The sequence below is a fragment of the Bos taurus genome, chromosome 22 (assembly GCF_002263795.3).
Source record: "Bos taurus isolate L1 Dominette 01449 registration number 42190680 breed Hereford chromosome 22, ARS-UCD2.0, whole genome shotgun sequence".
Lineage (NCBI taxonomy): Eukaryota > Metazoa > Chordata > Mammalia > Artiodactyla > Bovidae > Bos > Bos taurus.
Genome location: NC_037349.1, coordinates 18726010 through 18738328, shown reverse-complemented (window position 1 = coordinate 18738328; position 12319 = coordinate 18726010). Strand labels below are relative to the sequence as shown.

At 38.9% G+C, this 12319-nt stretch overlaps 1 protein-coding gene across 3 annotated transcripts in view; it reads left to right on the top strand.

Annotated features, from left to right (window-relative positions):
• The window catches only part of GRM7 (glutamate metabotropic receptor 7), a 940532-nt gene that overhangs the window by 829312 nt on the left and 98901 nt on the right, over positions 1-12319 (top strand). The window lies entirely within an intron of this gene.

The window sequence follows — 12319 nt, the reverse complement described above, 5'->3', positions numbered from 1 at the left end:
ATTGATACCCAGTCTTGAGTTTTACAGAATGAACCTAATTATACCCTCACGTAGAAAAGGGGATTATACTTTGACAGAAACAGAATCAGGACCAAACTGTGCCCTGATGGATCACCCGGGGAACGTAGAACCAAGCAGTCATTCATCCACAAATCTGGACTGATGGCTACTCTGAAGGGGCTACTTGCCAGATCTTGGGGTAAGATGGGCATCAATGTCTAGAATGGTCCAGACCAGTGCAAGAGTGCAGGAGGCACACATGTATACATAATGATCACCAGGATTCAATGTGAATTTGAGTATAAAAGTACTGCCAGGCTTTCCTGATGAGGACATTGTGCTACTGATGACATATACAAATACAGCACTTACTGTGTGCCTAAGAACATTCATAATTATGCTCTTATTCATTTAATACTCATAAGAACCTGACAGAGTAGGTATCATTTTATAGAAGAGGAAACTGATGACTTTGAAAGATTTAGTCATGTGTCCAAAGCTACACAGTGAACCAGGACTGAAAATTAAGAAGTTTCTTTCAGAGTCAGTATCTTAATATCATAACCATTATAATACACTGCTGCAGAGATAAACCCACATACCTTTGGTCACCTAATCTATGACAAAGGAGGCAAGAACATACAATGGAGAAAAGACAGTCTCTTCAGTACGTGGTGCTGGGGAACCTGAACAGGTACTTGTAAGAGAGTGAAAGAACAGTCCCTAACACCATACACAATGCAGAAAAGACCTAAATGTAAGGGCAGACACTATAAAACTCTTAGAAGAAAATATAGGCAGAACACTTAACATAAGTGGCAGCAGGATATTTCTTGCCCTACCTAATGAAAAACAAAACTAAACAAGAGAGACCTAATTAAACTTAAAAGTTTCTGCACAGCCAAGGAAACCATAAACAAGATGGAAAGACAACCCTCAGGATTAGTCTCCAAAATATACAAATAGCTCATGTAGCTCAATATCCAAAAAACAAAGAACCCAATCAAAAAATGGGTGGAAGATATAAATAGACATTTCTCCAAAGAAGACATACAGATGGCCAACTAACACATGAAAAGATGCTGAACATCACTAAATACTAGAGAAATGCAAATCAAAACTACAATGAGACATCACCTCACTCCAGTCAGAATGACCATCATTTTAAAAAATCTACAGATGATAAATAGTTGAGACGGTGTGTGGAGAAAAGGGAACCCTCCTACCCTGTGGGTGGGAATGTAAATTGATACAGCCACTATGGAGTGCAGTATGGAGTTTCCTTTAAAAAACTAAAAATAGAACTGCCATATGCCCAGAAATCCCACTACTAGTTACATACTCTTAGAAAACCATAATTCAAAAAGACACACATGCCCCAATGCCTGTCACAGAACTACTTAAATACAATAGCCAGGACATGGAAATAACCTAAATGCACATCTACAGACGAATAAATACAGAAGATGTGGTACAAGATACAGTGGAATAGTACTCAGCCATAAAAAGAAATGGAATTGGGTCATTTGTAGAGATGTGGATGGACTTAGAGTCTGTCATACAGAGAGAAAAAGAAAGAGAAAAACAAATATCATATGTTAATGCATATATGTGGAATATAGGAAAATGGTACCATTGATCTTATTTGCAAAAAGAAATAGAGATAGAGACGTAGAGAACAAAGACATAGAGAACAAATGTATGGACGCCAAGGGGGAAAGAGTGGGAGTGGGATGGACTGGGGGACTGGGATTGACATATATACACCACTGATACCATGTACAAAATAGAATCTACTGTATACCTCAGGGAAATCCGTTCTGTGCTCTGTGGTGACCTAAATGGGAAGGAAAGCCCAAGAGGGGATATATGTATACATACCAGCTGATTCACTTTGCTGTACTGCAGAAACTAACACAACATTGCAAAGCAACTATACTCCAAGAAAACCAATGTAAAATTAGACAACTGACAAGGACCTACTGCATAGCACGGGGAACTCTACTAAGTAACCTATATGAGAAGAGAAGCTGAAAGAGAGTGAATATATAAACGTGTATATCTGATTCACTTTGCATAAGACCTGAAACTAACACAACATTGTAAATCAACTGTACTCAAATAAAAATTAACTTGAAATACATATATCTGCAAATTAGGAAAACGGGTGAGAGAGAAACAAACTGGGCCTGAAGACCAGTCAAGTTAGTGCTTAGGGGGAGGGAAGGATACAACCAGAATTGCTGGTGCCCCAGATGCTGAAGCCCCTTCTGATTCTCCACTGCTTAGTTTCTGAAAACAAGACAGAACTAGTTCCATTCTAAGCACAGTAGCCTATTCGAAAATGCTAACAAAAAATTCCAAAATGATGCTTGATGCGCTTTTCCCTGCAAGGCATTGCTATTTCTTTCTTTCTTTCTATGGATCCCCATGGTTTACCAACAAGTCCCTTTCGGGCTGAATCATTTTTTTTCTTCTTCTTCTTTCATTACAGCTCATTCTCACCAACTCAATTACACCTCAATAAGTAGGGCTCTTTCTTAATTAGCTATGTCCTCCTCCTTGACCTTGGGGTATATGTATAACAATAGATATTGCCAGTAGCCTAAGAAAAAAATATCCCAGTTCATCTTATGCTTCCTTTTCATTCACAAAGATGCTGCTGCTAATTTAGTGTTCAAAAAGCCTTGTAAACTTCATTTCATCTGGAATAAAATCATATATTGGGAACTCCAACATTGTGTTTAGTATATATGGTATCATACTCAGAGGTCCATTCCCCTTTGAGTGTAGAGTGACATTTGGATGACTTGGTCAATAATGTAATAGTAATCTTAAGAAAACATTAGGTTTCAGCTCAGAACTGTTTAATCTTATTCTACACCAGGTAGTTTATCAAAACTTTTCTTTCACCAACAACTGCTTATAATATACTAAATTGTCACGTATCAACTTATTCTTCCCTAGGTCAGTTGGGAACCTGTGTCCTCAACAACAGCAAAGAAAATATTGACACTCCAGTCTTTTTTCCATTGCAGAGTTAAAGAATATGCTATTAAAACATACTGTCAGATTTTCATGAAGGGTGAGAATTGTTGGGATCCAATGTTGTACTTCCCCCCAGCCCCAGAATCTGCCATCTGGCAAGGTAACTGGTCAATTGTCCAGGCGTTTGAATATACTAGCCACAAAAATCAATATAGACAATCTCTTGAAGAGCATAACATACTTCACTTATGATATGGGTAGGTGGGATTCCCAGGTGGCTCAGTGGTAAAGAATCTGCCTGCCAATGCAGGAGATGTGGGTTCGATGCCTGGGTTCGGAAGATCCCCTGAAGAAGGAAATGGCAATCCACTTCCGTATTCTTGCCTGGAGGAGCCTGGTAAGCTATGGGGTTGCAAAGAGCTGGACATGACTGAGCGACTGAGCATGCAAGCATGAAGATGGAAATTTTCTACAAATGAATTGTCCAGTATGGTAGCCGTAGACTCAAATGCCTATTGAGCACTTAGAATGTGATTGGTGGAATAAAATACTGAATTTTTAAGCTTAAACAGCACATCTGTGTAGTGGCTACCATATAGGACAGCCCAGCTATAGATAGTTTCTTGGAATAAAAGTGAAAGGAAGAAGCCAGGAATTTGTAAATCCTAAAACAACTGGCAACGAGTAATGGGACTTGGAAAGCCTGAGAAGTGACTTCAGCAGATATACATAGATTCAGTCTCTGAAATTACTAAAGAAAACTTTGGCTGGAGTCACACAGAACTTACTTGACGGATGTTAGGCACTGTGTCTCTTTCATCAAGAACTTTGAGGCATGGGGCCGTCACACTTTAACGAAATGGCATCTTCAGTTAACTCTCCTAGAGGATACTGTGTCATTAGTGTTTAAGATGAGATTCCTTATTTCTCAGCTGAAACCTATGGATTTCCTTGTTGCCTTTCGATGGAGCATCTGTAGAAGATAATTACTCAGATCCTTTTTTGGAGTTGTTCATGCTGATTGATCTAAGGCCCAGAAGAATCCTCTAACAGCGTCCTGATCCAAGGCCAGTGGTGCTACAGATATGTATGAGCTAATTCACTCTGCCGCAAAAGTACATCTGACAACTTTATCATTCTGAATATATACTACAATATCACACCCAGAAAATTTTAACTATAGGTTGTTCATCTTGATGCATGTTTAACTTGTGCTTGAAATGCCCTTCCTTATCGTGTCCACTTGGCTAATTCCCATCCATCCTTCAGTATTTAACTTGAGCCTCACTTATTTAGTATCATCTTTTCTTGCCTCACTCCCCAGTTCCTAGACTTTTTCTCAATCATGATGAGATGGCAGTGATGCAGGGGTTACATTTTTTGTTACTGTACTTCAACTACATGAAGCCAAGGTCTCTGTCATATTTATCTTTGTTTTCCTTATAGCCCAGTGGTGCTTGGGCACAAGAAACACACTCTAAATGTATGGCAGATTAATATACATTTACTCTAAAAGTTACATAAACAATTGCTTGAGAAAAATGCCATGAGAAATGATAGAACAATTTCAAGGGTCAGGTCTCAGTCAAGATGATAAGTAGACATCTGCTTGTCTATATATCAAAGTCATCAACTGGAAAGATAGACCAGGCAGGTTTTTATAAATGGTCTTAAGGAGCTTTGCCTTTAACAAATATGCAGTAGACCCTTGGCATTCAACATAGATTCTGGATGCCTTTTTTAAATTAATTAATTTATTTTAATTGGAGGCTAATTACTTTACAATATTGTAGTGGTTTTTCCCTAAAACCAATGTTTTCTAGAAGATACAATAATTTCCTCAAAGAGCATACTCTGAAATGCTCCTTTGCCTTGATATGGAAACAGCCTTTAAGTTGGTGGTCACAGCACAATATTCCAGATGAATTGAGGCACACCAAATTTTTGATCCCTTGTTTTTCAAATAGCTACTACAAAAGAATGGTTAGCAGAAATCCATGTGTAAAGGGGCTACAGATATTATTAATAAAGTATCTGCCCCCCCCCAAAAAAAGAAACAAGAAGACCTAATCTCCTAAAAGAGATGTATTAGAAAGGTTCTTGATAGGATATCCCTTAAAAAAATGATCATACACCACCAGCCATTTGGTCAAGGAATGTCTGGTTTCCTTTGTTGAGTAGCTGTCCCGGAGAATAGCAAGTCTAAAGCGCCAGGCACCATGAGCTATTAAAAAAAAAAATCCCAAAAAAGCACAATACACATTGGCTTCAAGTGCACAGGGAACATTCTCTAGGATATATCACATGCTAGGCCAAAATAAGCCTTAACAACGGAAGATGACAGAAATGATATTAAGCAGTTTTTCTAACCACAGTAATATGAAAGTAACCTTCGATTACAGACAGGAAAAATGGAAAGAGAACAAATACGAAAAGACTAAACAATATGCTACTAAAAACCCAGTGGGTCGATGAAGAAATCAACAAGGAAGTCAGAAAATACCTCAAGAAAAATGGAAATACTACAGTCTAAAATCTGTGGGATGCAGCAAAGCAGTTCTAAGAGGAAAGTTTATAGCAGTAGAGCCCTTCTTCAAGAAACAAGAAGAATCTCAAACAATTTAACCTACCGCCTAAAGGGATTTGAAAAAGAAGAGCATAAAAATCCCAAAGTCAGCAGAAGGAAATAATAGAACAGAGCAAAGAAACCAAGAGCCGGTAGAATAAAAAGATAACTACAGGAGATCAAACTGTAGCCAGGCTCACCAGGAAGAAAAGAGAGAGGCTCCAAAAAACAAATTAAGAAATGAAAGGAGAGAAGTAACTGAGACCACAGAGTTACAAAAAATTTTAAAAGAATACTCATTATAGTTATATGCCAAACAACCTAGAAGAAATGGACAGATTTCTAGAAATATACCACCTGCTGAGGCTGTAGAAGCACTAGACAATTGGAACATACCAATCACTAGTAACAAACTTGAATTTGGTGTACACACACACATACACACCTCCCAGCAAATAAAAGTATAGGCGTGGATAGCTTCACAGGTTAATTCTATTACACATATGAAAAAGGAATTAACACCTATCCTTCTCAAATCAATCCAAAAATTTAAATAGGCTAGAATACTTCCAAATTCATTCTATGAGGCCAACCATTACACTGACATCAAAACCACACAAAGATGCTACCCAAAAAATTACAGGCCAAATCTCTTATGAATACATATGCAAAAGTCCTAAATATTAGCAAACTAAATTCAATGATACATAAAAGAGTCATATACCTGAATCAATTGAGATGTATTCCAGGGGTGCAGGGCGTTTCAAAATCAAATGGTTCAAATCAATGAATGTAATACACCACATTAACAGAAGTATAAAAACCACATTATCATCTCAATAGACTCAGTGAAAGCATTTGACAAAATTCAACATCCATTCATGATAAAAACTTATTAAAATTGATATAGAGGGTACATGCCTATGTAAAAGCCATTTATGACAGACCCACAGCTAACATCATATTCAACAGTGAAAAAGCTGAATGTCTTTCCTTTAAACTCAGAATTAAGACAAGGATGCACACTTTTGCTACTTCTATTTAACATCATATTGAAAGTCCTAGCCCCAGAAATCAGAAAAGAAAAGGTGACATGCTATTATACATAGAAAATCCTAAAGTTTCCAGTAGCAAACTATCAGAACTAATAAATGAATTTAGCAAATGGGCAAGATACATGATTACTATACAGAACTTTGTTGCTCTTCTATACACTAATAATAAACTATCAGAACAAGAAAGTAAAAATAAAATTCAGTTTAAAATAACATCATCATAAAATACCAGGAATAAACTTAACCAAGGAGGGGGCAAGACCTAAACTCTGAAAAGCATGTTAACACTGATAAAGGAAATTGAAAATGACAGAAAGAAATGGAAAGTTAAATCATGCTCTTGGATTAGAAGAATATTGTTAACAATGGATACACTATGCACAAAGTTATCTAGATATTTAATGTGATCCCTATAAAAATACCCAACACATTTCCCACAGATCAAGAACAAATAATCCTAAAATCATACAGAACTCCAAATACCCCAAAGTGAAAAAAAAAAAAAAAAATGAGAAAAAGGAACAAAGCTGGAGGTATGACCCTCCCAGATTTCAAATTATGCAACATTACTATAGTAATCAAAACAACCATACTGACACACACAAAAATCATAGTCTAGAAATAAGTCCACATACTTAGGGTCAATTAATCTACAACAAAGGAGGTAAGACTATACAGTGGAGAAAAAACAGTCTCTCCAGTAATTAAGTGGTGGTAAAAAAGCTGGACAGTTCCATACAGAACAACCAGGCAAGCATTTCCTCACACCATCTACAAAAATAAATTCAAAATCTATCAAAGACCTAAATGAAAGATCTAAAAACCATGAAACTCATGGAACAGAACATAGGCAGACCACTCTTTTGACAAATTGTACCAATACGTTCTGGATGTCTCCTAAGGCCAAAGAAATAAAAGCAAAATAAAGAAATGGGACCTAATTAAACTTAAAAGTTTTGCACAGCAAAGGAAACCATTCAAAACATGAAAAGATAGCCTACAGAATGGGGAAAATGTTTGCAAATGGCGTGTCCAACAAGAGGTTGATATGTTGTTGGACATATAAACATATAAACAAATATATATAAAGAGCTCATATAACTCCGTTAATATAAAAAAACTCATAATTATTTTAAAAATTTTGTTATTTAAAATGGGCAGAAGATGTGAAAAGACATTTTTCAAAAGTAGACATACAGATGAATAGCAGGCACATGAAAATATGCTCAGCTTCACTAATTGCTGCTGTTGCTGCTGCTAAGTCGCTTCAGTCATGTCCGACTCTGTGCGACCCCATAGACGGCAGCCCACCAGGCTCCCCCGTCCCTGGGATTCTCCAGGCAAGAACACTGGAGTGGGTTGCCATTTCCTTCTCCAATGCATGAAAGTGAAAAGTGGAAGTGAAGTCGCTCAGTCGTGTCCAACTCTTAGGGACCCCATGGACTGCAGCCTACCAGGCTCCCCCGTCCCTGGGATTCTCCAGGCAAGAACACTGGAGTGGGTTGCCATTTCCTTCTCCAATGCAGGAAAGTGAAGAGTGAAAGTGAAGTCACTCAGTCGTGTCCGACTCTTCGCGACCGCTTGGACTGCAGCCAACCAGGCTCCTCCGGCCATGGGATTTTCCAGGCAAGAGTACTGGAGTGGGGTGCCATTGCCTTCTCCGAAGGTAAAACAGGAGAGTGAAAAAGCTGGCTTAGCACTCAACATTCTAAAAACTAAGATCGTGGCATCCAGTCCCTGCCTTCACAGCAAACATAAACAGAAAAGTGGAAGTAGTGACAGAGTTTCTTTTCTTGGGCTCCAAAATCACTTCAGATGGTGGTTGCAGCCATGAAATTAAAAGACGCTTGCTCCTTGGAATAAAAGTTATGACAAACACAAACAGCATGTTAAAAAGCAGAGACATTGCTTTGACAGCAAAGGTCTGTGTAGTCAAAGCTATGGATCATCCAGTAGTCATGTATGGATACGAGAGTTGGACCCTAAAGAAGGCTGAGCATCAAAGAATTGATGCTTTCAAACTGTAGTGTTGGAGAAGACTCTTTAGAGTCCCTTGGGAAGCAAGGAGAGCAAACCAGTCAATCCTAAAGGAAATCAACGCTGAATATTCATTGGAAGGACTAATGTTAAAGCTGAAGCTCCAATAGTTATGGCTACCTGATGCGAAGAGCTGACTCACTGGAAAAGACTCTGATGCTGGGAAAGATTGAGGGCAGGGGGAAAAAGGGACAACAGAGGCTGAGATGGTTGGATGGCATCACCAACTCAATGGACGTGAGTTTGATCAAACTCCAGGAAATAGTGAAGGGCAGGGAAGCCTGGCGTGCTGTAGTCCTTGGGGTCACAAAGAATCGGACATGACTTAGTCACTGAACAACACCAGCAGATGTTTATAGCAGCATTATATATGATAGTCAATACATGGAAGCAACCCAGATGTCCATCAGCAGATGAATGGATAAAGAAGATGTGGTATACATACACAAAAATAAACTTACAATGCATTAAGCCTTAAATGGAAGGATGGATAGTGTAATGCTTAGAGGAAAACACAGGCTGAACATTCTCTGACATAAATTGTAACAATATGTTTTTGGATCCCCCTCCTCCAGTAATTAAAAGCAAAAATAAATGAAATCTAATTAAACTTAAAAGCTTTTGCATAGCAAAGGAAACCATAAACGATATGAAAAGACAACCCACAAAATGAGACAAAATATTTTTAAATGATGCAACTGACAAGGGATTAACCTCTATAATATACAGACAGCGCATGCAGCTCAATATCAAAAACAAACAAACAACCAACCCAGTCAGAAACTGGGCAGAAGATCTAAACAGACATTTCTCCAGAGAAGACATACAGATGGCCAAGAAGCACATGAAAAGATGTTCAACCTCACTGATTACTAGAGAAATACAAATAGAAACTACAATGAGGTATCATTTCACACTGGTCAGAATGGCCATCATCAAAAAGACAACCCAGAGGGATAGGGTGGGGAAGGAGGTGGGAGTGGGTTTCAGGATGGGGGGCGGGACACATGTATACCTGTGGCTGATTCATTTTTGTATGGCAAAAACCATCACAATATTGTACAGTAATTATCCTCCAATTAAAATAATTTGTAAAAAAAAAAAAAAAGTCTACAAACAATGAATGCTAGAGAGGATGTGGAGAAAAGGGAATCCTCTTGCACTGTTGGTAAGAATGTAAACTGACACAGCTGCTGTGGAGAGCAGTATGGAGGGTCCTTAAAAAGCTAGAAATAAAACTACCATATGACCCGGCAATCCCAGTACTGCGCATATACCCTGAGAAGACCGTAATTCAGCAAGACCCAGTGTTCACTGTAGCACTCTTACAATAAAGCTAGGATGGAAGCAACCTAGATGTGCACCAACAGATGACTAAAGAAGCTGTGGTACATATATACAATGGGATTATTCAGTTCAGTGCAGTCGCTCAGTCGTGTCCGACTTTTTGCAACCCCATGAATCACAGCACACCAGGCCTCCCTGTCCATCACCAACTCCCGGAGTTCACTCAGACTCACGTCCATCGAGTCAGTGATGCCATCCAGCCATCTCATCCTCTGTCGTCCCCTTCTCCTCCTTCCCCCAGTCCCTCCCAGCATCAGGGTCTTTTCCAATTATTATTCAGCCATAAAAAGAAACGAATTTGAATTGGTTCTAGTGGAGTGGATGAAGCTACAGCCTGTTATACAGAGTGAAGTAAATCAGAAAAACAAGTATTGTATATTAATGCATGGAGTGAAGTAAAAGTCACTCAATTGTGTCTGGCTCTTTGCGACCCCATGGACTGTACAGTCCATGGAATTTTCCAGGCCAGAGTACTGGATTGGGTAGCCTATCCCTTCTCCAGGGGATCTTCCCAACCCAGGGATTGAACTGTGGTCTCCTGCATTGCAGGTGGATTCTTTACCAACTGAGCTGTAAGAATAGCTATAAGTTATCCATATTATATCCATATTAATGCAGGTATATGGCATTTAGGAAAATGGTTCTGAGGAACCTTTTTGCAGGGCAGGAGTAGAGATGTAGACAGGGAGAACAGACTGTGGACACAGTGGGGAAAGGAGAGGGTGGGATGAACTGAGAGAGTAGTACTGAAACATTACCATATATAAAACGGATAGCCAATAGAGATTTTCTGTATGATGCAGAGTGTGCGAGCTTGTGCTCTGTGATGACCTAGAGTGGTAGGATGGGGTTGGGGTGGGAGGTTCGTGAGGGATGGGACATATGTATACCTATAGCTGATTCATGTTGATGTATGACAGAAACCATCACAATATTGTAAAGCAATTCTACTGTAATTAATTTTTTTAAATCATCTAAAAAGGTAGACTTGAGATTAAAATTTACACTGTATAAAGAAAAGGTCAGGAGAAGAAAGAGCATTAAATGAAATATGAAGCATTAAAGAAAGTCTACAAACAGTAAATGCTGGAGAGGGTGTGGAGAAAGGGGAACCCTTCTACACAGTTGGTGGAAATGTAAATTAGTACAGTCACTGTGGAGAACATTATGGAGATTCCTTAAAAAACTAAAAATAAAACTACTATATGATGCAGCAATCCCACTCCTGGGCATATGTCCAGAGAAAACCATAATTCAAAATGACACATGCACCCGACTGTTCACTGTAGCACTATTTACAATATCCAGGACATGGAAATAGCTGAAATGTCCATTCGAAGGATGAATGGACAAAGAAGATGTGGTACATGTATACCATGAATCTGTCATAAAAAAGAATGAAATAATGCTATTTACAACAACATGGATGGACTGAAAGATGGTCATACTAAGGGAACTGAGGTGTGATATCACTTATGCCAAAGCCTTTGACTGTGTGGATCACAATAAACTGTGGAAAATTCTGAAAGAGATGGGAATACCAGACCACCTGACCTGCCTCTTGAGAAACCTATATGCAGGTCAGGAAGCAACAGTTAGAACTGGACAAGTAACAACAGACTGGTTCCAAATAGGAAAAGGAGTACATCAAGGCTGTATATTGTCACCCTGCTTATTTAACTTATATTCAGAGTATATCATGAGAAACGCTGGGCTGGAAGAAGCACAAGCTGGAATCAAGATTGCCGGGAGAAATATCAATAACCTCAGATATGCAGATGACACCACCCTTATGGCAGAAAGTGAAGAGGAACTCAAAAGCCTCTTGATGAAAGTGAAAGAGGAGAGTTAAAAAGTTGGCTTAAAGCTCAACATTCAGAAAACGAAGATCATGGCATCTGGTCCCATCACTTCATGGCAGATAGAAGGGGAAACAGTGGAAACAGTGTCAGACTTTATTTTTTGGGGCTCCAAAATCACTGCAGATGGTGATTGCAGCCACGAAATTAAAAGACGCTTACTCCTTGGAAGGAAAGTTATGACCAACCTAGACAGCACATTCAAAAGCAGAGACATTACTTTGCCAACAAAGGCCCGTCTAGTCAAGGCTATGGTTTTTCCAGTAGTCATGTATGGATGTGAGAGTTGGACTATGAATAAAGCTGAGTGCTGAAGAATTGATGCTTTTGGACTGTGGTGTTGGAGAAAACTCTTGCGAGTCCCTTAGACTACAAGGAGATCCAACCACTCCATCCTAAAAGAGATCAGTCCTGGGTGTTCATTGGAAGGACTGATGCTAAGGCTGAAACTCCAATACTTTGGTCCC